Genomic DNA, 25,787 nt, shown 5'->3' with positions numbered 1-25,787 from the left:
GAGGTGATTATCCCGAACATGGCAACCTCACTTCACCCTCGCTGTCACATTGCCAGGCACTTCTCATCACTTACTAATGAAATAAACACTTTTCAAATTGCATTTTTGTGGTCCATATGAGCAGGGGGACCTTGCGGGCGCTGCAGGATTTCAGTCCTTCACGGCGTAGTGTGTTACCAATTGTTTTCTTGGTGACTATGGTCCCAGCTGCCTTGAGATCATTGACAAAATCCTCCCATGTAGTTCTGGGCTGATTACTCACCGTTCTCATGATCATTGCAACTCCACGAGGTGAGATCTTGCATGGAGCCCCAGGCCGAGGGAGATTGACAGTTATTTTGTGTTTCTTCCATTTGCGAATAATCGCACCAACTGTTGTCACCTTCTCACTAAGCTGATTGGCGATTTTTGTGGTCCATATGAACAAATCCCATTGAAATGGTAATATTTGTTTTTTTATGTACCGTGTGTGAAGCTGCGTTAGACTGTATATCATTTACATTTTGAAGGTGGAGAAGTTATACATTCAGGATAATTGTATTGTAGGACTAGCTGTATTTCTCTTCAGCTGATCTAAACACACATCAGCGTAATTTCTCCCTCCCTATTTTTTTCCCTCTCTCTCTGTTGCTCTGTTTCTGTCCTCATCCATCCCCCTCTCTCTTTCCATCTCTCTCTCTGTTGGAGAAACATTTCCTCCTCCCTCCCTCCTTCCCTCCCTCCCCTCCCACACACTGTCTCACACACCTACCGTCTGCCCGGCAGGTCTCTGTTGCTAGGAGACAGGGATGGACTGCTCCCAAGAGAGCGACGTTTGTCCACCATGAACTTGTCCTCCCCAGCGATATATTATCACACGCGCACATACACACTACAATCATGAAAAGTATGAAATGATACCTCTAAATTAAAACTATTATAGAGAGAGAGAGAGGGAGAGAATCACACATATCCCACAGTAGAGTAGAGATATGGCGAACCTTCATAAAACAGTGACCTGGAGCACGCCTCCATTCTCCACTTGCTGCAACAAGAGTATCCATACAAAATGGCCTCCTCCTCCTCCTACCAACATGTCGCCACCCACATCCCCTACCCTGTGATCCATCCTGTGATCATTTGATCCCTGTCCTGTTGCTCCAGCCCTTCCTATTAGTCTCTGGAGGCCTGAGGGGCTTTTATGTAGACAAATGGGTGTGATGGTGATCACTAAAGAGCACTTACCCCTGCATTGATCAATGGTGGCTATTAGCAGGTGAGGGAGAAGAAGCCATGCTTACAGTAAACCTTCCCTGTCTAACTAGAGCTTGTTAAAGAATAGCCTATAAGACCAGGGGATTAGCGATGCGGATTTCCTCACCTCCGCATTTGAAGATGGAGAGCAAGTGAGGAAAGCTTTAAAGGACAATTTTGCTTTTTTACAACCAAATCAAAAAATGGTATGTAAATGGCATGTTATAATTTAGAAGGGTCCAGACACTGTTTTTGCAATTTCACTTGTTTTTGAGAATCGTATCCCCAACCAGCGATTTAATTTCCTCATCCTCGTTGTGCAATATGGGGGCTCTGAAAAAACATGAACAAAGGCTCCAAAAACACCAAAATACATCCTTTTAGAAACGGGAAAGCTCACAGTATATTGATGTAGGTCTTTACATGTTGTACACATGAAATTGTATAATTCTGAACTTTTTGGAAATTATACAGGTAACTGCCAAAATAAAGGACACACTTGAGTAAATGAGGGATACAAAGTATATTGAAAGCAGGTGCTTCCACACAGGAATTTCGACACTTGTAGAATCTATGCCAAGGCACATAGAAGCTTTTTTGGTGGCTCATGGTGGCCCAACGCCCTATTAAAACAGTTTGTTGGTGTTTCCTTTATTTTGTTAGTTACCTGTAGCAGCAGGCTACACAGAGAATGGGACATCTGGATAGGGGAAATGTCTCGAGTCGCACAAAATGGAATATAACGTTGCAGATAAAGTTTGGAATGACACAATTTCATGTCTACAACATCTAAAGACATGCATCACTATACTGAGAGTGTTTTCCATTTCTGAAAGGACGTATTTGGTTGTTTTGTAGCATTTGTTCATGTTTTTCTAAGCCTCCGTACTGCACAAAGAGGATGAGGAAATGAATCGCTGGTTGCGGTAAGTTTCTCAAAAACAAGCGAAACATCAAAAATAGAGATTTGGTTGTAAAACACTTCTCCTTTAAAAATGGAGATATAGGTTACTTAGCTGCCACCAGCTTAGGGCTAAGGGCTCCTAGATCACTGGAGGCTCTGGTCCTCTAGACTTAGGGCTGGAAACCAACCATGGCTGGGCAGGGCTAGAGAAGATGGGAACAACGCACATCCAACCGCTTTGACCACTTGCTGGAGATCATAGTAAATGTTCGGAACATTTTAAAGGGACACTATAAATGGTGATCTATGTGTTTTATTGAAACAATGATTCAATCTCATGGGTCTTCACCAGGTTTGTAGAAACCATGACTGGGAATCTGCTGTCCTCCATATGGAGTGAGGGGGTTCTTCCTAACACTCTGCTATTTGTCTGCAGAGTGACGATACATTACAGTAATCCTCTACTAGTGCATTATAAGCATGTTTATAACACTTCCATTCTCTCCCTGTTGTTTTCTCACAATGTTGTTTCAGCGTGTTTGTGTTCGGTAATGACCCCTCCCCCCCACTCCCCATCACACACTCCACCCTTTTCCAAAACCTGGCCGCGGCACATCTGAGTGTCACCCCCGATGACTCGCCCTTGGGATCCCTCCCTCCCTATGGCACTAGGCTGATGAAGCGTACATCCACAGTGGGAGCAGAGCAGTATTTTAGCAGCAGAGTGGAGGAGAGAAAAGGAGAGCTGATTCAGTGCTCACATCATCCCATGTCAAGGCTGTCACCACCTCCTCTCTCCCTAATCTGACCTGACACCACAGTGTCTTATTTTGTGCTGATTCACTGTTCTCCATGTTGTTGAGCCTCACAGTAATAGGGCACACTGTGCTGAGCCTGATTGTGTGTGTGTGTTGTAGTGCTGACTCCGGGGGTGTTGAATCCCCGCCTCCTCACGACCCCTCGCCACGGGTACCCTGCCACAGGGAACATCTCGCCCACCCCTGGAATACAGCCAGGCAATCCCAGTCCAGCCCAGTCCAAACCAGCTCCCACGAAGACAACAACAACAAGCTAGCTACCACAGCAGAAACCCCAGCAGAAACCCCATCAGAGCCCTGTTCTATGTTTGTGACAAGAATGAATATGGCAACCAAGTTGACTGGGGACTGCAAGAGGAAGAGGGGAGCTCATGTGTGCGTCCCCCCCTCCCCATGCACATATGCACAGTGGTGTAAAGTACTTCAGTAAAAATACTTTAAAGTACTGATTCACTAAACACAAATGCTTTGTTTGTAAATTGTTTGAGTGTGCTATCCATAAATTTAAAAAACAAGAAAATCGTGCCATCTGGTTTGCTTAATATAAGGAATTTGAAATGATTTATACTTTTACTTTTGATTCTTAAGTACATTTGAGCAATTACATTTACTTTTGATGCTTAAGTATATTTAGAACCAATTACTTTTACTCAAGTAGTATTTTACTGGGTGACTAACTTTTACTTGAGTCATTTTCTATTAAGGTATATTTACTTTTACTGAAGTATGACAATTGGGTACTTTTTCCACCACTGCATATGCATGTGTGCTCCCGCACGATGGAAACTCCTCTAATATGGTCCAGTCCCTCCCGTCCAGTCCAGCCAGCTCTCTCTCTCTCTGGAGTCTACCTGCAGCCTCCCCAGTGGCCCGGTTTTCACTTGAGATAACATGGAGCTTTAATGCTGTGGAATATGGTCCAGCGTCTCTCCACTGAAGGCAATGACCTTGACAATAACACACAGACTGGCTTTGCTGCTCTGCTTCACTGTCCTGCATAATTGCAGGGATTCTCTGTGTGTTTTGGATGGACGAGATGTCGAATGAAATGGCCCCGACTGTAGTTCTTTTGCTCGGCCTTCTGGCTTAGTGGCTTTATCTGCCATCCTCCCCTTAATTAATGATCCTTGTTAGCTAAAGCCTCAGTCGTCTCTGTTCTCTTCCTTTCTCCTGGGTCAGAGTGGAGAGGAGCATGGTCTTTCCTGTGGCCAAGTGTGTCCCAAATGGCACACTATTCCCTACATAGTGCACTACTTTTGTAGTAGTACTAGGCACTCTTTGGGGAATAGGGTGCCATTTGGACACATACCAATAGAGGCTGGTGCTGGTATACGTTGGGTGAGAACAGTGCACACCCCAATGTGTTCTCTCTATGCTTTTAGTTTCTTCTGTTTCACTGTAGGGGGAAAACATGCAGATTCTTTCTGAAGAAAACTGATTTATTTTCCCTGGTGGAAGAGTGGAGATCTAAATTTAAAATGATTAAATGAGCCTTGAGTTAAAAATAATTTTTGACTTTCATTTGTTAGCAAGACTGATTAATTCTGCTCTGATGACTGGCTTAGCTGTACAGTACATTATCAACACTTGGTTACACACTAAGACGTATTTTAAAAATAGTCTTACTTACGTTTTAATTTGGAATTTCACAAAACATTCTATGATACTATTTGTAACTTAAACATTTTTCCATCTAGCACATATTTTTAATATTTTACAATATTTTTTTAATAATTTTCCAGAGGAATCATCTCAATCCAAGCAATCGTATGAAAATAAATAAGACTGTAGCCCAATATAATATATTCGCTCCACACCAGCTACTGTAGCCAATAACCTCCAACTGCTGATAACATTCCAATGCAATATGCTTCCATGACCCTGCACGTGCCATATCTAATGCATGGCCTCAACAGCCATAGCATGCTGACATGCTCCTATGCTTCAAATCCATAGCATCAGTCAGAAAGAGAGAGAGAGAGAGGGATGGGGAGAGAGACCGAGAGATGGAGAGGAAGATGGAGAGAGGGGAAGAGAGGGAGGGACGGGAGGGAGAGGGAGGTGAGTTGGAGAAAAAGCGATCGAGAGGGGGGAGAGAGATGAAGAGAGCAGTAAGATTATTATTGCATCAGGAGTAGATAAAGGTAATGAGACCTGTCTCTGACAGAGTAATCTCCTTCCCAGCCTTCTCCTACTGTATGCCTCGGAGGGGAGAAGAGGGGAGGAGAGATTGAGATGGGGGGTGTAATCTCCTGCCCAGCTCAGCGGAGGACTCAGTGGAGAGGAAAGAGAAATAGAAAAGAGAGGGAGATAGGGAGGAGGAGATGAAGGGATAGGCAACATGTGAAGGGGAGGAGAAAGAGGATGACAGGGGAAGAGAATAGAGGAGAAAATAGGATATGGAGAAGAGTAGAATGGCTGTGTACTTTGGCCTACCACTTTAATTGTGCCTTTCTCCCAGTCCCAGGGTTGATTTATGGTGGGCCAACAGTAAAGAGGGATAAGAGTCTCTGGGGTGACGAGGTGATGGATGGGGAGGGGAAGCAACATCAAAGAAGATCATATTTTACGGGTGAAGAGAGGGTGACAGTGTGTTAGTGTGTGTTAACTGGGGGCTCCGTATAGCATGGGGCAATACTAACAGGAAGGGAGTTCAGTGTCTCTGTAGTGGACTGTAAATGTACCACAGAATAGTTCAGGCAGATCAACTTAACCATCTGTACTGATCTGAAAGAGCTGAACATGTGAAGACCCCGTCCAATGATGTGCCTCCTGCCATGTTGCTTACACCTGTCAGGTAGTCTCAGATCAGTGCAGATGAAGGAGAGGTGACAAGGAAAGGAAGCCACTTTAGACTATTTCAGATGCAGCCTCTTTAAAATACCATGGGGATAAGGAATGAGGATCTTGTAAAGTAGCAAAACCTACTCATTTCCAACACTGGTCTCCGGTATTAATAATGATATTTCACTAATTCCTCTAAACCATGGGTCTCAAACCTTATGTAGCATGAGAGCAAAAAAATTAAACGTCACGAGCTACTTAAAAAAAAAAGAATATATATATATATATAGCTTTTAAAAAGGCACATTCTTCTCTTCTCCGCTACCCTGCAAGTCATCCCCGGGTCCTTGGTGTACAAGAGATGGGTTTTCTGTCAATATACCTTTTTAAAATAATGGCTAATAATCAGTATTTGCTATGACAGGCCCCATTTAAAAGTATATTTTGTATTTTCCCAAATTCATTTTTTTCTGTTGTATTTGTTTTTAGTTTTTTAGTTTGTTTTTAAACTCTCAATATTACGATTATTCATAGAGAAACAAGGAAAATGTATGTTCTGAGTCACATCAGAAGACCATTTTTGAGGTCTGAAAAAAATTACGCATCTAGCAAGAGAGGAATGTGTCGGTCTAGTGATGTTTCTGTTAGGCCTAATGCTGCAGCACATGTCATGGCAGAGTTTGTAAAACAATTGCCACCCAATTGATACAAATAATCATGATATACCTACTTTGCAGTTAACATTTAATTGAGAAGGTTTTTGGGGAAAGACTTTGTCTCCCCACAAGACAGTTATCATTAGTATCGGTAACTGGCTACATAAGGAGTGGTAAACAAACGCGCGCACCAAACAGACAGACAGGGTCAATATTGCTCGAAATTAATTGGCAGGTATTGTTACGTTTGGCTTTTTAAGCCAATAGTGTCTAACCAGGGGTGGGATAATGTCAATGTAGCTTTGATTGGATAGTAGCCGGGAGCTTTATGTTTGAAAGTTTGCAAATGGAAAAAATGCATGTACTTTCAGAATTGCTTGGCGAGCCACTCATAAGTGGACTGTGAGCTACTGGTTGCTCGCTCGCGATCTACCTGTTGGAGACCCCTGCTCTAAACTATGTTTTAAGTAAAAGTTGAGGATGAGCAAAAGCTGAAAAAATACAGGCAATTTAAACCAGCACCACATCCCTCAACTTTATCAACTGCATGTTTACTGACACTGCTGTTGCATCCTGGGTAATAGTCTGCAGGGTGTGTGCTCCCTGTACAAGGCTGCCGGAAATGTGTGGCGAGGCGGTATTTGCCACAGCACTTTTCAATCAGGTATGGCAGCGCCACACCACTTTTGATTTAGTTTAATAAGATATATTGATGCAAAGCGTTAAAAATAGGGGCAAAGTGCTGGTTTTTAGACCGATTTGCCTCATGATTTGTCAACTCGCGCACAATTTCTCTGTCCTTCACATCAGAGTGCTGTTGCAGGATCTTTGCGTGTCTTGACCAATCAGATTCACAGAAATTGCAGGTCACGTGGGCCGGGCAGTATTTATTTAGGGTCCGTGCTATCCGGAATCCTTGGGACGTCCCTACCCCATTGAAGTTGAAATGTAAAATGGGAAGGGTTAGGGTAGGGGTTAGGGTTTAGGGTAGGGACGTCCTAAGGCTCCCGTATAGCACTGACCATTTATTTAGCAAGCATGATAACACATCACTCCCGTCGGACACAAGCAAAAACTCTTACATAAATGTAGCAGCCTATACACCTAAACATTAGCGATCTGACATGCTCTATTGCATGGAATCGAGACTATTTTTCAGTCTGATCAACTGTAGGCTACTAACAACATCACTTCATGAAAATACACGTTTCTGGGATTGAAATTCCAGATCACCTTCCCGCAAATGAAAAGTTCTCGGGAGTTATCAATGGCATGTCACATGTACACGGCTTTGGCACACCCTGCGTGAACGTTGGGAAACATGTTGATGTCCCCTGTAGCTCAGTTGTTAAAGCATGGCGCTTCCAACGCCAGGGTTGTGGGTTTGTTTCCCACGGGGGGCCAGTATGAAAATGTATGCACTCACTAACTGTAAGTCGCTCTGGATAAGAGCGTCTGCTAAATGACTAAAATGTAAAATGTAAAAATGTTGTTCAGACGACATGAACGGGTCTGTAAACCCGGCATGATCGGATTGAGTATTCATGAAATGTATGTAAACATACCCGGGAACGAACAGCGTCTCTCAGGTTTCCTGACAATGTGTACTGCAGGAAACGCACACTGTTGTGTGTGTGTGTGTGTGTGTGTGTGTGCGTGCATGTCTAAAAAAACTCCCGATCTCTCTCTCCCACACCGGATTGAAACTCTTGCAAAACTCACTCTCCCACCTCTGTATAAATCCCCAGAAACCTTGCCGTGAGGAAGACTTCAGGACATGCGTATTAATTGGTGAAAGTGCTAGCTGGAAAATGCTAGCTGATATTATTGCTAATTTGCTACCCCAACACTAAATACATCTTTAGGCTTATTTACAAAATATACTCTATATCAAAAATCCACTTGCTAAACTATGGTTGCCCATACTGGACAAACTGGTGAAACACACATTTGCTTCCCTGCAAGGAGCTATACAATGCTACTTTTTCAAACACCTAAACTCACTTTCACATTATACATTCAGAACAATAAAAAAAACATGAGTTAAATAGCAATCATTACATATTTTTTTTTGTCATTGACGGAAAATATTCAACCATTTATACACAAATGAGTAGGCCTAACATTAGCTAGATAGCTATACACATTAGTGATGCAAGGGTTGATTCATAACCTGCTGTCCCCAGGTTATATCCGCGGGGTGGACATTGTCGAAGTTTAATTCAATAAGACAAAAGCTGCGAAAGGAGAGTTGAAAATAAAGAGATGTGAGGGACAGAAAAGGAATGTTTGGAAAATATTTGAAGTGGTAAAGGAGGATGATTGCAGTGCCGGCTATATTATGTGTGATGATTGTGATGCGCTATACAAATTCAACAGTCACAAGACAGGACTTCAAATAGGCCTATGGTATGTCAAGGGAACTGTAGCCTACTGTTTTAGATGTGTTAAATGGAAACTGAAATCTGGACATTGACTAACCAGAATAACCTAGTCCTCTGATAATACTAGTCCCATGCGTATCGACATCCCTGTGTTTTGAGAGAAATGTCTGAGTTTTACAGGTGTTGCTTGTGGTTTGAGCAAGAAAACAATAACTGATTTGATAAATTGAATGAAGTGCTGCGCATAGCCTATATATGAAGGGCCTACATGTATCAACTTTCACAGTGAATACTTTTGTTTATACGCTTTGTACAAATGAATTGAACATCGCCAAATTCATCATGAAAAAACATTACACCTATTTAATGCAACCCTTGCTGTTAATCCATCGCAAAGCAACATTCACTTTTTGATCCAAAGCCTAAAAACACATATCAAGTGCAAGTTAGCTGTTTAGCTCACATCTGAAGGCTGGGGGGCATTTAGGACGTCTTCTATAGTTTAGAAACTTGGGAACTAAGCTCGAATTATCAGTGTAGCCTGTTATCGCCTGAACTTGTTTAAATAGCTTCACACCTAGAAAAAAAGAACTCCAGGCTTCCATCATAACTGTCAATTTATGTAAAAAAAATTAAAAGAAAGAATTACAGGGGGCAGTTTGGAAAAAAACATATCCCGTACGAATCGTCCTCTGGAATAACGGACATTCTGGGGTAATAAATACATAACCAACGTTCTCTAGTAATACTAGTTCCGTGTGAATAGGGCTATAGCCTTAACAATAACTCCTGCAGAATTGAGCATTTCTTGCAGTAAACTGATACACCTAATGTAGGCAAAATGTGGACTTGGGAACAGGAGTGGAGAAATATGATGGCATTCTTTCTGCATCTTGAGAGAATGCTCAGTTAGATATGATCTGTAGAGGTGTTGTCTTCATCATTAAAGCACCATTAAAGCGAATAGTATTTCAACCACATAAAATATGCATCGAAGCCGAACTGAAATCTTATCAGAAACACGTTGGGTCGTTTTTACAGCTTTCTTTTTCCTTACAACCGGTCAAACTGATGTCATTTGGACATTTTGCACAGAAATATTTCCAGTTTTTTTGTTCCTTTATTGTATTTTCTCCCCAGTCCCTAAATGTCTTTGCTCCTCGAAAGATGAGAGAGAACTTTACCGATGTCAACTAGATTGAAGCATTCATTCTATCGATCTATTACATTCTGTTGAGCAAGGGTTTATTTAGTCTTCTATGGCAACATATAATGACAAGAGAAGCTACATGTACAGTGGGGAGAACAAGTATTTGATACACTGCCGATTTTGCAGGTTTTCCTACTTACAAAGCATGTAGAGGTCTGTAATTTTTATCATAGGTACCCTTCAACTGTGAGAGACGGAATCTAAAATTGTAGACCTGCACAAGGCTGGGATGGGCTACAGGACAATAGGCAAGCAGCTTGGTGAGAAGGCAACAACTGTTGGCGCAATTATTAGAAAATGGAAGAAGTTCAAGATGACGTTCAATCACCCTCGGTCTGGGGCTCCATGCAAGATCTCACCTCGTGGGGCATCAATGATCATGAGGAAGGTGAGGGATCAGCCCAGAACTACACGGCAGGACCTGGTCAATGACCTGAAGAGAGCTGGGTCCACAGTCTCAAAGAAAACCATTAGTAACACACTACGCCATCATGGATTAAAATCCTGCAGCGCACGCAAGGTCCCCCTGCTCAAGCCAGCGCATGTCCAGGCCCGTCTGAAGTTTGCCAATGACCATCTGGATGATCCAGAGGAGGAATGGGAGAAGGTCATGTGGTCTGATGAGACAAAAATTGAGCTTTTGGTCTAAACTCCACTCGCCGTGTTTGGAGGAAGAAGAAGGATGAGTACAACCCCAAGAACACCATCCCAACCGTGAAGCATGGAGGTGGAAACATCATTCTTTGGGGATGCTTTTCTGCAAAGGGGACAGGACGACTGCACCGTATTGAGGGGAGGATGGATGGGGCCATGTATCGCGAGATCTTGGCCAACAACCTCCTTCCCTCAGTAAGAGCATTGAAGATGGGTCGTGGCTGGGTCTTCCAGCATGACAACGACCAGAAACATACAACCAGGGCAACTAAGGAGTGGCTCCTTAAAAAGCCTCTCAAGGTCCTGGAGTGGCCTAGCCAGTCTCCAGACCTGAACCCAATAGAAAATCTTTGGAGGGAGCTGAAAGTCCGTATTGCCCAGCGACAGCCCCGAAACCTGAAGGATCTGGAGAAGGTATGGAGGAGTGGGCCAAAATCCCTGCTGCAGTGTGTGCAAACCTGGTCAAGACCTACAGGAAACGTATGATCTCTGTAATTGCAAACAAAGGTTTCTGTACCAAATATTAAGTTCTGCTTTTCTGATGTATCAAATACTTTTGTCATGCAATAAAATGCAAATTAATTACTTAAAAATCATACAATGTGATTTTCTGGATTTTTGTTTTAGATTCCGTCTCTCACAGTTGAAGTGTACCTATGATAAAAAATTACAGACCTCTACATGCTTTGTAAGTAGGAAAACCTGCAAAATCGGCAGTGTATAAAATACTTGTTCTCCCCACTGTATCTAATTATAGACCAGTTGACTAACAAATAGCCTACCAAAATGTCAGAAATTATAAGCAGAAATATATCTAAATCAGGCCAAACAAAATCCTGCACCCCCTGTCAAAAAATCATTCTGCAATCTATTTTTCAAATGCACAGAATACACTGTCTGGGCAGTAAACCGTTAACAAACTATACAGGTATTCATTCTCGGACTGGTTTGGATTTTTACTTTACTGTCTATAACAGCATTTTAATATTTGATTTGCTACACTCAATAATTCAGTGCTACATTCACTTTCAGTACTGCCAGAAAGTCAACAAAAGAAATTGGAGTAAAGACTCCAAGAAATCGGGCGACTACTAAAGTAAAAACTGCAGTCAAATAGGTCAGGTTTTTTGGGGGCATACTAACACAAAATTAACATGGCAGTATGTGAATGATACCAGATGAGTGCAGTAAATGAAGAAATTGATTTAAAATACTGGAAGTGAACGTTACAAAAGAGGATTTTGATTCCTATGCAATGTTCTACAAAGAGGACTAGTTCACTGTCAGTTTTGTCCTCCTATTATTTTTGGTCGAACAGTAAAGCAATCTGAATGGAGAAAGCTCATTAAAACCACTTAGAATTCATTTGTTGCCATCCTAGGGCCATGCACTACCCATAAAGCATATTTAGAACTTTTAGTATTCAGAAACATGAAATACCATCATAAATGAGAAAAATACACTGATATTTTGGCCATATCGCCCAGCCCTAGATACACATGGTGTACAACCAGGGCTCTCTAACCCTGTTCCTGGAGAGCTACCCTCCTGTAGATTTTCAATCCAATCTCAGTTGTAACTAACCTGATTTCAGTTTATCAACCAGCTAATTATTAGAATCCGGTGCATTAGATTAGGGTTAAAGCGAAAACCTACAGGATGGTAGCTCTCCAGGAACAGGTTGTACACAATACAATTACACAAATACTAATTTTCACAAAGTCTGCTGCCTCAGTTTTGATGATGTCAATTTGCATATACTCCAGAATGTCATGAAGCGTGATCAGATGAATTGCAATTAATTGCAAAGTCCCTCTTTGCCATGAAAATGAACTTAATCCCCCAAAAACATTTCCACTGCATTTCAGCCCTGCCACAAAAGGACCAGCTGCCGACCACCCATACACAAAAATGTATGCACGCATGACTGTAAGTCGCTTTGGATAAAAGCGTCTGCTAAATGGCATATTATTATTATTATTATTATTATTATATCAGTAATTCTCTTGTTAACACCCGGGTTGAGAGTGTTAACGAGGACAAGGCTGGAGATCACTCTGTCATGCTGATTGAGTTAGAATAACAGACTGGAAGCTTTAAAAGGAGGGTGGTGCTTGAAATCATTGTTCTTCCTCTGTTAACCATGGTTACCTGCAAGGAAACACGTGCCGTCATCATTGCTTTGCACAAAAAGGCCTTCACAGGCAAGGAAATTGCTGCTATTAAGATTGCACCTAAATCAACCATTTATCGGATCATCAAGAACTTCAAGGAGAGAGTTTAAATTGTTGTGAAGAAGGCGTCAGGGTGCCCAAGAAAGTCCAGCAATCGCCAGGACCGTCTCCTAAAGTTGATTCAGCTGCGGGATCGGGGCACCACCAGTGCAGAGCTTGCTCAGGAATGGCAGCAGGCAGGTGTGAGTGCATCTGCACGCACAGTGAGGCGAAGACTTTTGGAGGATGGCCTGGTGTCAAGAAGGGCAGCAAAGAAGCCACTTCTCTCCAGGAAAAACATCAGAGACAGACTGAGATTCTGCAAAAGGTACTCCCCAGACCTTAATCCCATTGAGAACTTGTGGTCGATCCTCAAGAGGCAGGTGGACAAACAAAAACCCACAAATTCTGACAAACTCCAAGCATTGATTATGCAAGAATGGGCTGCCATCAGTCTGGATGTGGCCCAGAAGTTAATTGACAGCATGCCAGGGCGGATTGCAGAGGTCTTGAAAAAGAAGGGTCAACACTGCAAATATTGACTCTTTGCATAAACTTAATGCAATTGTCAATAAAAGCCTTTGACACTTATGGAATGCTTGTAATTATACTTCAATATACCACAGTAACATCTGACAAAAATATCTCATAACACTGAAGCAGTGAACTTTGTGGAGACCAATACTTGTGTCATTCTCAAAACTTTTGACCACAACTGTACAATAAAAGGAAATGTTTACTTGCAGGTTCACCTCTCAACAGTGCGACCATAATAACAATAAAAGGGAAGATGTGGAGGGAGGGAAGTGGGCAAAGTGGAGGAGGAGGTGATGGAGGAGTGGGGTGGAGAAGGCAGCAGGGGAGGCAGAGGGGTGGGATCGGAGCTGTTTTTTATTAGGCCTACAGTTGCATAGGTCAGGACTACATGATGCAAACCTGCATAACGCAATCTCAGCCCTGTGAGTTTTGTTGTCTAATCATGTTGCTTTCTGTGTCTGTGTATAGGAACCCCCCCACAAGTACAAGGTTCCTGCAGTTTGACAGGGTTTTCCTGGAGTAAAAAAAAACAAACTATGTGACATTATTAAACATACTCTAGTCCCAACATAGCCCATAATAAACCTTTTTACAACAGATGAATCACATCATACCGTAAAAGGTCCGGAGTTTTACCTGGTTAGGTTACCTGATCAGGAAAAACTAAGGGCGGCAGAATTTTTTTTCACCACACCACTCTGGGACCTGTGATGCCACCTCTGTCCCAGTGGGTCTTCACTCACACAGCTGCTTTTGCCTGGTAAGACTTTCACCTGGAGTAGCTGCCGACCTGAATTTTTGGTTGGCTGAACCTGAAGTAATTCACATTCATTTTGCTAATGAATGAACTACCGGTGAGCAGATGGCTTGCTGTTTGAAACAAAGCATGTTCTCGTGGACCGACTCGAGCTGAACTGACTTGGCCGTCTGTTTTCAGATATAAAAATATGGAGGGAGGTCAGATCTAATGTGCGCATCCTCAGAAAACAACACATGACAATGCATAACAAAACAAACACATGCACTGTGTGAATCATAACGTTCTATATCTTCTCTCTGCATCCATTGAATATGAAACTCCACATTGATCTGATTGTACTAGCCAGGTCTGTTCTGCTTTTGAGAGTTCATTGGGCAAAGGATGGATGGGAAGATAGAAAGAAAAGATCATTCATTATCTCCGTCCCAGCACCTTGTTGCAGCTGTGTTTTAAAAATCAATCTGCGATGGTCGTCGTTTCTGGGCGTTGGCCTTCAGGTCATTGATCTGAACAGGTCCGACAGCAGGCAGCCAATTAGGAGTCTTCATTCAAGACGTCGGCCATTTTGCTTTTTTCCCCCTCCCTCTGTGGTGTTTACATTTAGTGGCCAGGTCTGGTCCTCTGAGGATGGTAATAGGGCCTGTATTCACCTGTCTACATCAGGTCTGACTCCTAAGGGCTCACCGAGACAGAGGGATGGAGGGAGAGCGAGAGATGGAGGGAGAGAGAGAGCGATGGAGGGAGAGAGATGGAGTGAGAGCGAAAGAGCGCTAGATGTAAGCGAGCTGTCTGTCAGTAAGAGAAAAGCTCATTAAGGGCTGCTGAGGCTGATATGGGCCTTAGGCAAAGATGTCTGACTGGTTGCAAGATGAGGCTTGTTGTTGTTGTTGTTGGTGGTTATTGAGGCGATCAGAAGATCAAACTGGGTCACTCACAGGAGACCTGAAATACCTCCAATGTTTTTAGTTCATTACAGGAAGTCTTGTTCAGTGAAAGAGGAGGTCATGACCTGGAGAAGTGGTGTTTGTGGAAATGAGTCGCTTTTTATTTTGGTCCCCAAAGAAGTATCTTGGCTTTTGTTGTCTATGGCTTTGTGTTGATCTGAATTTTAGACTCCAGCCGTAGCCATTCTTTCTCATAATTTAAGCCGAATGGACTTCCAGTTATGGTTGGGCGGTACCCAGATTTCCATATCTTCATACCGTATTACCGGAAGTGCACACAAGGGGCGCACATTTATTTTTTCAAACGTTAAAAAAGCCCCAGAAACGTCACTTACCAGAATGCTAATAACATGCTAACAAGTACTAAGGAATCCCCATAGTGGATTGTAGGTAAATGCTAACGAGCACATGCAAACATTTCCTGCCAAGACAGACAACTCAGCTCATAAAGTTATGCAAATATCTCAAAACGCAGTTTGCAGCACGCACAAAACAAATATTAGATAGCAGGGATCGTAATGCAGGAAGGGATTGGCTCTACTGCTGTTACTAAGAAACTTGATCTTACAAGCTAACGTTAGCCCCTTAGCTAACATTAGCAAGTTAGCAAAACCCAGCTGGAGAGAATTTATTTGGCACAATTAGATAACTTAATAGTTATAAGATATAGATAGATGGCAAACATTAGTAGGGAATTTGAAGCATTAGTGGGCACCAAGCTTATCTCTTAGAGTTTCACACACTCTTTGCCCAGGGTTTGTGAGGAAGCGCCCCATCATGAAAAACAGAGAAGAGGGATATCTTTCTCTCTTTCAAGGCTTTCCATCTGCATCAAAGGCAGTGCTAGGCTGAGCTACAGGCACTGACGTTTATCACAGATATTGTAATACTCCATTATCACAGATTAATTTAAAGTGTGGCCACTGGCCACTGTCATTAGTGGACTCAAACACTGCTAGTAGTTGTAGTAGTATTATGATTATTATTGGTAGTGTTATTAACATTTGTAGTAAAACTTATAGTAGCATACATTATGGTAGTTGTTGTATAATTTTTTTAATCATCATGTTTAAAGGTGTGACACTGTAGTTCACCACTAGAATATAAGCATACAGCACTTCAAGCTCATATATAGTTGGCTACAGCTTTTCTGTAGAAATGCAATGTAAAATCCTCACGCTGTACTGATGTGCTGCGGTGCGGTAGGGTGTGCAGGCTATATCTATAATGGGAAGATCATGTTAAGCCGTGCATGTTAATGTGCTTAAAGGTTGTTGAGACGGAGAGACAGAGAGAGAAAGTGTGTGTGCATGCTGCTATGGGAGATATGAGTGGAGCTGGAGGCTCAGTGGTTAGCACATCTAGACAGCCTGTGAGCTGAGAGACATACTATTACCTTCTGATTCATTGGTGAAGTAACCAGTGCCGACACAAACTTACCCCCAGATGAAATGGAAATCAGTCCTTGTTCTAACACACACACAAAGGCATGCACACACACACACAGACACACACACACACACACACACACACACACTGGTTTGTTTAGCCATGCCCTTGGAAGAGAACCCTGTGTGTTATAGCAATAAGAGACGATTGAGTCAACCTTCAAGGTGACTGAATGGATATACAGTAGGCTGTGAGGCTAAACAAGCCAGAGCAGCACAAGGACAAGAACATGTTATTGTAAGAAACAGTGGAGGCAAAGGGAAGACAGCGTGATTCCAAAAAACATTGTAGAAAAGGGCAAGATAGTGTTATTCCAAAGAATATTGGAAATATGGTGTAAGCACAAGAGCATTATTCCAAGGAATGTTGAGGATACCGTTTGGTGAAGATGAGAATATTTTTCTATAAGGAGACAATTGCGATGTCATTTTCAAAGCTATATAATAGTTTCTGCTTTTATAATTTCAAGGGTATGACATTTTCATATTTTCTTCAATTACAATGAACCATTCATAATCTCAGCCATGTAGGCTACATACAAAATGGTGGAAGTAAAGAGCCTCAGGTAATTGTGTCACTGATGGCTGTCACTCAAGCATGCTCTTTTCTTCTCATTCCACCTACTTTCTGATTGGCTAAGAGGAAGCTCCCTCTGGCTATGACACTTGCTGGAGCTGCTCTCCATAAGAGAATACTGTACACATTTGACACAAAGAATATCAAGTAGCCAAAAATAAACACTCAATATTGCAAATAAATGTATACGTGTATATATTTTTCAAACAAGTTGTGCTATATGCCCCCTCACCTATAAAAGAAAACACCACCCCAAAAAAATTCATATGTAAAAGCCGATGTAATTTCACAGTCTAGATTGTTGTTTAAATGTGTAATTTCAAACTTTGCATATCATACCAGCAGCATTAGGTTTGAGAACCTGGTAGGTTTTTTTAAATAAATGGACAGTTTGCAAGTGGCCCTTTTCAAGCTTGACTTCATTTTCATAGATGAAACACAGGGGAGCCAATGATTCCCCAGGAAAGTTAGTCCTCGTGTATCACCATAGAAACAAGCCATGTTCAGAGTCAGGAAATAGATTCAACACGCGTTAAGTTGAAAATGTAATGGCCTGATTATCGTATGTGCATGTATTTGCGTGCGTGACCCAGTGTGTGTGTGTGTGTGTGTGTGTGTGTGTGTGTGTGTATATGGGTCTAATGACTTTGAAACATCCTTACTGACTTTTTAAGTGGGAGAGTTATTCCTTGAACGTTCCAGGTTTTCATTGATAGCCCAGTAATGAGGATTTTGTGTTTTAGCTGGTCCTGGGGTTTGTGTTTTCTAACGATCTCCCTTGTGTCCTGTTGCCACAGTGATTAAGGGGGCCAATTGGCACAGCTTGATGCTGAAATAGAAGTGGCTGGAAGCGGCTCAGGAGAGGTTCCGATGGATGCAGAGTGACTGACAGCTGGGTGACTTCACCTTTTCGTTTGTGTGTGTGTCAGGGCTGCGGGGGTGTAAGGGTGATATTCCTGACATCCTCTAATGTCACAGAGACACAGGGGGTTGGTTGTCCCTGGATGGCCTGGGTTGTGTTCAGTAGGCACCAAACTGGAGAACACATTTTCAAATAGAGTAAAACAGGAGGTACTACGTTTCGTTTTCTGTTGCAAAATGTTTCGCTTCATTGTGCCTTACCTAACACGACTCTGATCTGCCTTCTCTGGTTCCTCCACCACAGAGCTAGTGGGTGTGTTCAGGAACAGACACAGCAGCGAATGTCAGCTTGTCTGATTCCCATGCTATAGTAACCCCTTAGGCTTCGGATATGGGCGTACTTATTCTGAAATGCTCAGAGAAATGCAGCTCCCCCGCTCACAAGATGCTGTATCTTCATTTAGGCCGCTGTCTGTCCATTATCTGTACCATAAAACCTTCAGAGGTTACCGGATGGTTACGCTGACCTTTGTGACTCCCACAATTCATTGCGTGGTCTATTTTTAATCTGGGACCACTAAGGCTTGAAATCCTGCATCAATGGGAGGTGTACAGTGTTGTGAATCAGATACAGGTAGGACTATAGCCTACCCAGCAGGCACAATACAGTACATTCAGTTTTCTATCTCTCAGTTCTAGTGGAGTAGCGCTAATGCAGATGTGTCTTCATTCAATCCTCCTTTTGTCTGAGAAGGAAAGGGAGACATGAAAGGATGTTCATCTTAGACAGCATCAAACCCCCTTTAACAGCATATCTCCATAAAAAAATAATTAATGAATGCCTTAGAGCATAAGTTACTCACTTCCTTTTGATTAATTGCGAAGAAAACAGATTCTAAAATGCGGCCGTTTTTAGTGTGGAGGAGGTGATTTGAAATCACACTGTCACCCCTGACATTTAGGATTTGCTCTTGGTCTAATGGTTAAGACGTTGGGTTGGCGGGCAGGCTGAGTCCCAGGTTCGATTCCCCCCAATTACACAGCAGTCAGTGTCCTCTGGTCTTGGGGATAGAGTACCTTTCAACAGTAACAGTATCCTATACGCGTCTCTTCTTGGCATTGGTTCTAAGACGTTGGCATGTCTGTCAGCTTGTCCTGCTTGCTGACATTGGGGATGGATGTCACCTATTTAGTTTGGTGTGCTCAAACCTAAGACTAATCCTCTTTAGACCGGAGGCCCTCAAAATAGGCCTGCGTTATAAGGGCAGGGGAGAGTTAATGTGGCGCTGGACAAACTCTGGGTGCCGTTGATAGCTTTGTCACACCTTGATGAGAGCATTTAATGACCAAGAGTAACCCCATGATGTAACGCTGGTGGCAAGAGGTGGAGTCCCCTCCCTCCCTCCCTCCTTGCCTCCCTCCCTCCCTCCTGCCTGCCTTCCTCCCTCTTTGTCAGTCCCTCTTTCTTATTTTACCAGGTAAATTGACTGAACACATTCTCATTTACATTCTCATTTACCGCAACTGGGGAATAGTTACATGTGTGTGTACGTGCGCACATATGTACGTACGTACGTGCATGTTTGTTTGTGAGTGTATTTGTCACAGAATGATAGTATAAATATTCCAGCGTCCCAGATATTTGTGTCAGACAACAGGGCTAGATACCTGTGTAATCCTTAAATAAAACACATGGCATAATGGCACCCATCCTAATCCCATCAATCGTTGTCCACCAACGGGCTCTGGGCCTACACAACTGTAGAAGTTAGTCATTGAAAAATGGATAACATTTGTAGGTTCTATGTAATAATGTGTACATACTGTAATCATTCTATACCTACGCATACTGTAACATCATAAAATGGCATAGCTACGTATATTAGGGAGGGTTATTGTAAAGTGAGACCCTGTAACCAAACCAATTCACAATGCCATATCGTAACTAGCTACAGGGTTCCCTATAAATACTACACTATTTAGAACTGGATAACTGGTCCTGGAGTTGCACTACTTCGTAGTAGGATGGCCCTGTATGTATCGGTAGATATTAATCAAGTATTTCATTGTAGATGCTAGACATGCAGTTAATAGCAACCTATTTATATTTAGATAAGGAATGACACCCACTTTATCAACATTTAGCTCCAAGGGCCTGTTAAGTTAATATGTAGCGTTTAACCCCCTAGTGTTGTCATGGTACCACAGGCCTGACCTAGAGATAGGAATAACTGCTGTTCTGAGACACATGGCAATCTGGGAATTAGCTAGTGTCCCCGCTGTGTGTGTGTGTGCGTGCACACGTGTCTGTGTGTGCAGACTCTAAGTTCCTGTGTTTGAACTAGTCTCAGAGAGAGGGTCTGACCACCCTGACCTAGTGTAGACCATGTAACCCAGGGACATTAGGTAACTGTACCGGCTTTAAAATAGAAAATAGGGGGGAACAGAGTGTGTTATGAGATTCACTCGTTTCGTCTTGTCCCTCCCTGGGTGAGGCTATAAATAGCACCTCACACTGGAATAGAGTTTTCCCCAGCGATGTGAACCAAAGCCACAGGAACAGCTGCGCTAAAGACAAGTCCCTAGATCAGCTCAGTCTTTCTCGCTCTACCTTACTCTGCCGGTGTCTTTTACTGTCTCTCTCTCTGTCTGTGTTCTGTCTCTTAGTTTTTTCTCCCCAATTTCGTGATATCCAATTGCGATCCAATTACGATCTTGTCTCATCGCTGCAACTCCCCAACGGGCTCGGGAGAGGCGAAGGTCGAGTCATATGTTTTCCAATACATGACCCGCCTAACTGCGCTTCTTAACACCCGCCCGCTTAACCCGGAAGCCAGCTGCACCAATGTGCCAGAGGAAACACTGTTCAACTGACGACCGAAGTCAGCCTGCAGGCGCCCGGCCCGCCACAAGGAGTTGCTAGAGCACGATGAGCCAAGTAAAGCCCCCCCGACCAAACCCTCCCCTAACCCGGACGACGCTGGGCCAATTGTGTGCTGCCCTATGGGACTCTCGGTCACGGCCGGTTGTGACACAGCCTGGGATCGAACCCGGGTCTGTAGTGACGCCTCAAGCGATCCAGTGCCTTAGACCGCTGCGCCACTCAGGAGGCACATTCTGTCTCTTTCTATCTGTCTGGCTCTTGTTGTCTCGCCTTGCTGTCTCTCTATCTCTCTCTCTAGCTGACTCTGTTTGTCTCTCTCTACCTCTGTCTCTCATGTATCTATCTTTGCCTCGGTCTCTATTTCTCTGTCTGTTTCGCTGTGTCTCTCTCTCTGTAACATTCATTATAACCAGGTCTCCCCTAATGTTAATTGGTCCAGCCATAGAGTCAACTGATCTCCTTGTACTACTGTAGCAGATTCTACTGAGCTTTGTGTTTTTTATACAATCATTGGATAATGGAGTATAACACAATATATTTGGGGAATGGTTGCTAAATTGGTAGCCACTGGCCATAGCAATCAATGGCATGTGGGAAAATACATTTATTTTATTTAAAGGAAAACAATGACAATGAAAATACATTTTGTAAATCATTTAATATCCTATCAGGCATACACTGAGTATACCAAACATTAGGAACATCTTCCTAATATTGAGTTGCACCCCCCCTTTTGCCCTCAGAACAGCCTCAATTCGTCAGGGCAAGGTGTCGAAAGCATTCCACAGGGATGCTGGCCTATTTTGACTCCAATGCTCCCCACAGTTGTCTCAAGTTGGCTGGATGTCCTTTGGGTGTTGGACCATTCTTGATCCACACAGGAAACTGTTGAGCGTGAAGTACAGCAGCGTTGCAGTTCATGACCGGTGCGCCTGGCACCTACTATCATACCCCGTTCAAAGGCATTTTGTCTTGCCCATTCACCCTCTGAATGGCACACATACACAATCCATGCCTCAATAGTCTCAAGGCTTAAAAATCCATCTTTAACCTGTCTCCTCCCCTTCATCTACACTGATTTGAAGTGGATTTAACAAGTGACATCAATAAGGGATCATAGCTTTCACCTGGATTCACCTGGTCAGTCTGTCATGGAAAGAGAAGTTGTTCTTAATGTTTTGTACACTCAGTCTATATCAGAATAATTAGCAGACTATTTGCAGGACTGGGACTGTCTGAAGACTTCACACCCAGACACATACCCTGATACACACCCAGACACACACCCAGATACACACCCAGACACACCCAGATACACACCCAGACACACCCAGAAACACACACACACCTACACCGCCGACTACTCCGAGATGGATCTTTATATAGTTCTGATACCCTTCACCACAAGGTCTGCTTCCCAAGGCTATATTTCTCACCTTACCCCATTTAATAAGTCATTCAATGTTTCTCTCTTCAATGCTATTATTGATTGCAGCGCCCTGATGAAAGTATTACAGGCATGGGGTCATTTTAATGTTTTGTACACTTAGTGGATATTCAGTGATGAGTTATGAATCTATGTGTGGTTGTGTGACAGGAGGGTTGAGGACAGTCTATATAGGACCTGCTTACATAGATAAACTGTGTCAACACACAGGCCAACCTCTTGGCCCGTGAAAAGGAACATATTTGCATATTCGCTCTCTGGTCCTTTCTTGTTCTCTCTCTCTCTCTCTCTCTCTCTCTCTCTCTCTCTCTCTCTCTCTCTCTCTCTCTCTTTCTCTTTCTCGTGCTCTCTCTCTCTCCTTCCTTCTGCTTTATCCTCCACTCTCCTCTCTTACTTTCTCCATCAAACACTTTCTCTATCTCTCTTTTTCCCTCCCTTTCTCCATCTCTCTCCCTTTCTCTCTCAATCTTCCCCCTTATCTCTCTCTCCATCTCTCTCTCTTTCAGTTTGACATCACAGGTGTGTATATATAGCAGATGGATTCTCCCTTGGCAGCAGCCTTTCTCTGTCCCTGTAGTGAGCTAGGCCCAGCACCGGCCAGCCGCTCGAACGAAGTAGAACACTTTCTTGTTTACATTGTCCTCTCCGATCTGTCTAGCCATCAGTTTCGACTTGCATCCATTATTCATGGTTTCCCCACAAGCAGGCACAAACGCGCTCACACACACGTACACAGACACACACATGCATGTACACACACACACACACAAACACACACAAACACTCACATGTGTACTCTGTGTGTGTGTGTGGTTATTAGTGTGCCCGTCCTCCTCCAGTCAGCTCAGTTAGATTTATTCCTCAGCCCCGGCCAAGCACATGTTACCACGACTACATGCCTGGAGAGCTTTGAAGCAGGTGGCCGTCCAAGCAGAGCGAAACATTAGCCGTGCCCGCGCATAGTGAACACACACACATACAGATATAGTGAGCGCCGCAAACACATACCCCTCAGTATTTGCACCATGTGAAAGGGATGAAGCATTCTGGGTATTTGGCATGGGAGGACTGAAGAGGGAAGGAGAGGGTGAGGTTACAGCTTTCTGCGCTCTGGAAAGATGTTATTAAGATGTTATAATTGCCTTCTAGCGCCCAGTAGTGCTTTTTAACACTTGCTATTAGCACACTTGACAAACTATGGCTCCTTATAACAGTGGTTATATAAATATAAGAGATATTAATTAATTTATAATGCATTACACACCGGCCGTACATTATTATCCAGCTAAGCATTCATAACAGCTCATAACTCCTGTATAGAAGCATGGATGATTACCTACAAAGCAGTCCTAACCCCATTTTCCACCGCAGTCCTGGCCTGCGTCCCAAATGGTACCCTATTCCCTATGAAGTGCACTTCTTTTGACAAGAGCCCATAGGGAATAGGGTACCATTTGTGGCACTCTCCTGTTATGTGGTGTCTATAGGCAGCAGCAGCAGATAGATCAATTTCTAGTGGCTAAGGCAGCCTTTTAAAATGAGTTTATTGCCATTGTTATGGCAGAGAATGTAATTAGGAAAATGGCAGCTGTGGCCATGTTTGATCATTAAGGAATATAATCCAATTTGAACTGGACAATCCTCTCCAAACAGACTGACCGAGTCTGTGTGAGGCTCTCTCTCACTCTCGCTCTCTCTTTCTTGCTCTCGCTCGCTCTCTATGTCTCAATATTTATTTATTTCTTGCTCTCTTTATCTGTTTCTGGGTTGTAATGGGAAGACCGTGTGTGTGCCAGCCAGCCAGCCAGATAGGAATACTACTGTCACTTTGTCTGGACAATCCTCTCTGGATTGTCCAGTTTGGAACTCGGTAGTGACTGTTGCAACCGAGGACAGACCATTTTAACGCGCTACGTACATCAGCACTCGGTGGTCCAGTTCTGTGAGCTTGTGTGGCCTACCACTTCACGGTTGTTGCTCCTAGAAGTTTCCACTTCACAATAATAGCACTTACAGTTGACCAGGGCAGCTCTAGCAGGGCAGAAATTTGATGAACAGACTTGTTGGAAAGGTGGCATCCAATGACGGTGCCACGTTCAATGTCACTGAGCTCTTCAGTAAGGCCATTCTACTGCCAATGTTTGTCTATAGAGATTGCATGGCTGTGTGCTCGATTTTATACACCTGTCAGCAATGAGGGTGAAGGGGTGTCCACATACTTTTGTATATAAAGTGTATGTTTCTTCTCTTGCTGCATAGTTCTTGGAATGAGATGGATTAGTATGTCTAGAGCCCTGACTTTTCCATGATCATGACCTGGCAAGGAAAAACTCTGGGCTCTGACTCTGTGGCATCAAACACAAACAAACCAACAGAAAACAAGACGAAAACATGTAGTTCAGTTGTATTCTGGGTATTTTCCACCTGTTCAGTATTCAGACTGTTGTCAGACGCTGTATCATGTCACCCAAACACACACTACTATCCCAGTCTGTTGACATCACATAGTCCATTAACCAGAGACTCCATTGGTATGGTGCTGACCTGTCTGTTGGCCGGTCCAGAGCATACCCGGTTGCAAACACTATTCAAATTAGTTCCAAATACTTTATATGGGCTTGATTGAGCTTGCCTGGCTTAATGAACCAATTTAAATGTCCCAAAACGTTAAACTCCACCCATTTGACACTCGATGCAGACTCAAGGCAGACTTACCAAATGCTCAAATTATTTGAAAGATTTCACAGTGTTTGAACACAGGTCTGGTCCAGAGTGGACGAGCAGTGCCAGTGGGTCGTAATAAAAGATGAGCTACTACCCTGCCATAATATGACCCAGCTTCCTTGGAAGGGAGAGCGGGCCGCCGTCGAGAGCTCTGAAAGTTATTGGCGTGCCAGGGATTCTCTGTGACGCCATTCGCTGGGCTACACCCTATGGTTTAAGGGCCTAGCGTTGACACAGGCTAACCTCTACTCTACCTCGCCAGGCGGTATGCAGTGTGTGCGTTTGCAATCAAACCATGCAACTTAATGGCTGAGGGGGAAACGTATGAAGTGGCGTGCATGTCAAAGGAAGTATTATTAGAGTGAGTGGATGGCTAAGCAGCTGCGTATGTACAGTAGCACTGCAGAGTATGGCGAGTCAATGCATTACAATGCTACTGTGCTCTGCTCACTCATTCAGACACAAGATGAAGGGTTGAGGGGCCTGCATGACAATATTAGTCATATGCCACTATACACCCATAGGATGAATGAACTTACAGGGCCATATGGGCAAAAAGCAAATGAGCGACTACACACACTCAGACGGACACACAAACACACACACATTCAACATATGGCAGAGGCGTGTTTGACAGCCCTGACAGTGTGAGATGTGATGGCAGTGGGTGTGTGTGTGGGTGGGTGTGCGTGTCTTTACCTCCACTCTTATGCATCAGCAGCCAGAGCCTCAGATTGACATGCTAGAGC

General features: G+C 43.3%; 1 protein-coding gene across 23 annotated transcripts in view; it reads left to right on the top strand.

The window, feature by feature from the left end:
* The window catches only part of LOC121574320 (calcium-activated potassium channel subunit alpha-1), a 251,192-nt gene that overhangs the window by 48,285 nt on the left and 177,120 nt on the right, over positions 1-25,787 (top strand). The gene's annotated exons all lie outside the window — the stretch shown is intronic.

This window comes from Coregonus clupeaformis, chromosome 1 (genome assembly GCF_020615455.1).
Source record: "Coregonus clupeaformis isolate EN_2021a chromosome 1, ASM2061545v1, whole genome shotgun sequence".
In the NCBI taxonomy this organism is placed as follows: Eukaryota; Metazoa; Chordata; class Actinopteri; order Salmoniformes; family Salmonidae; genus Coregonus; species Coregonus clupeaformis.
This window is presented reverse-complemented; position numbering and strand designations above follow the sequence as displayed.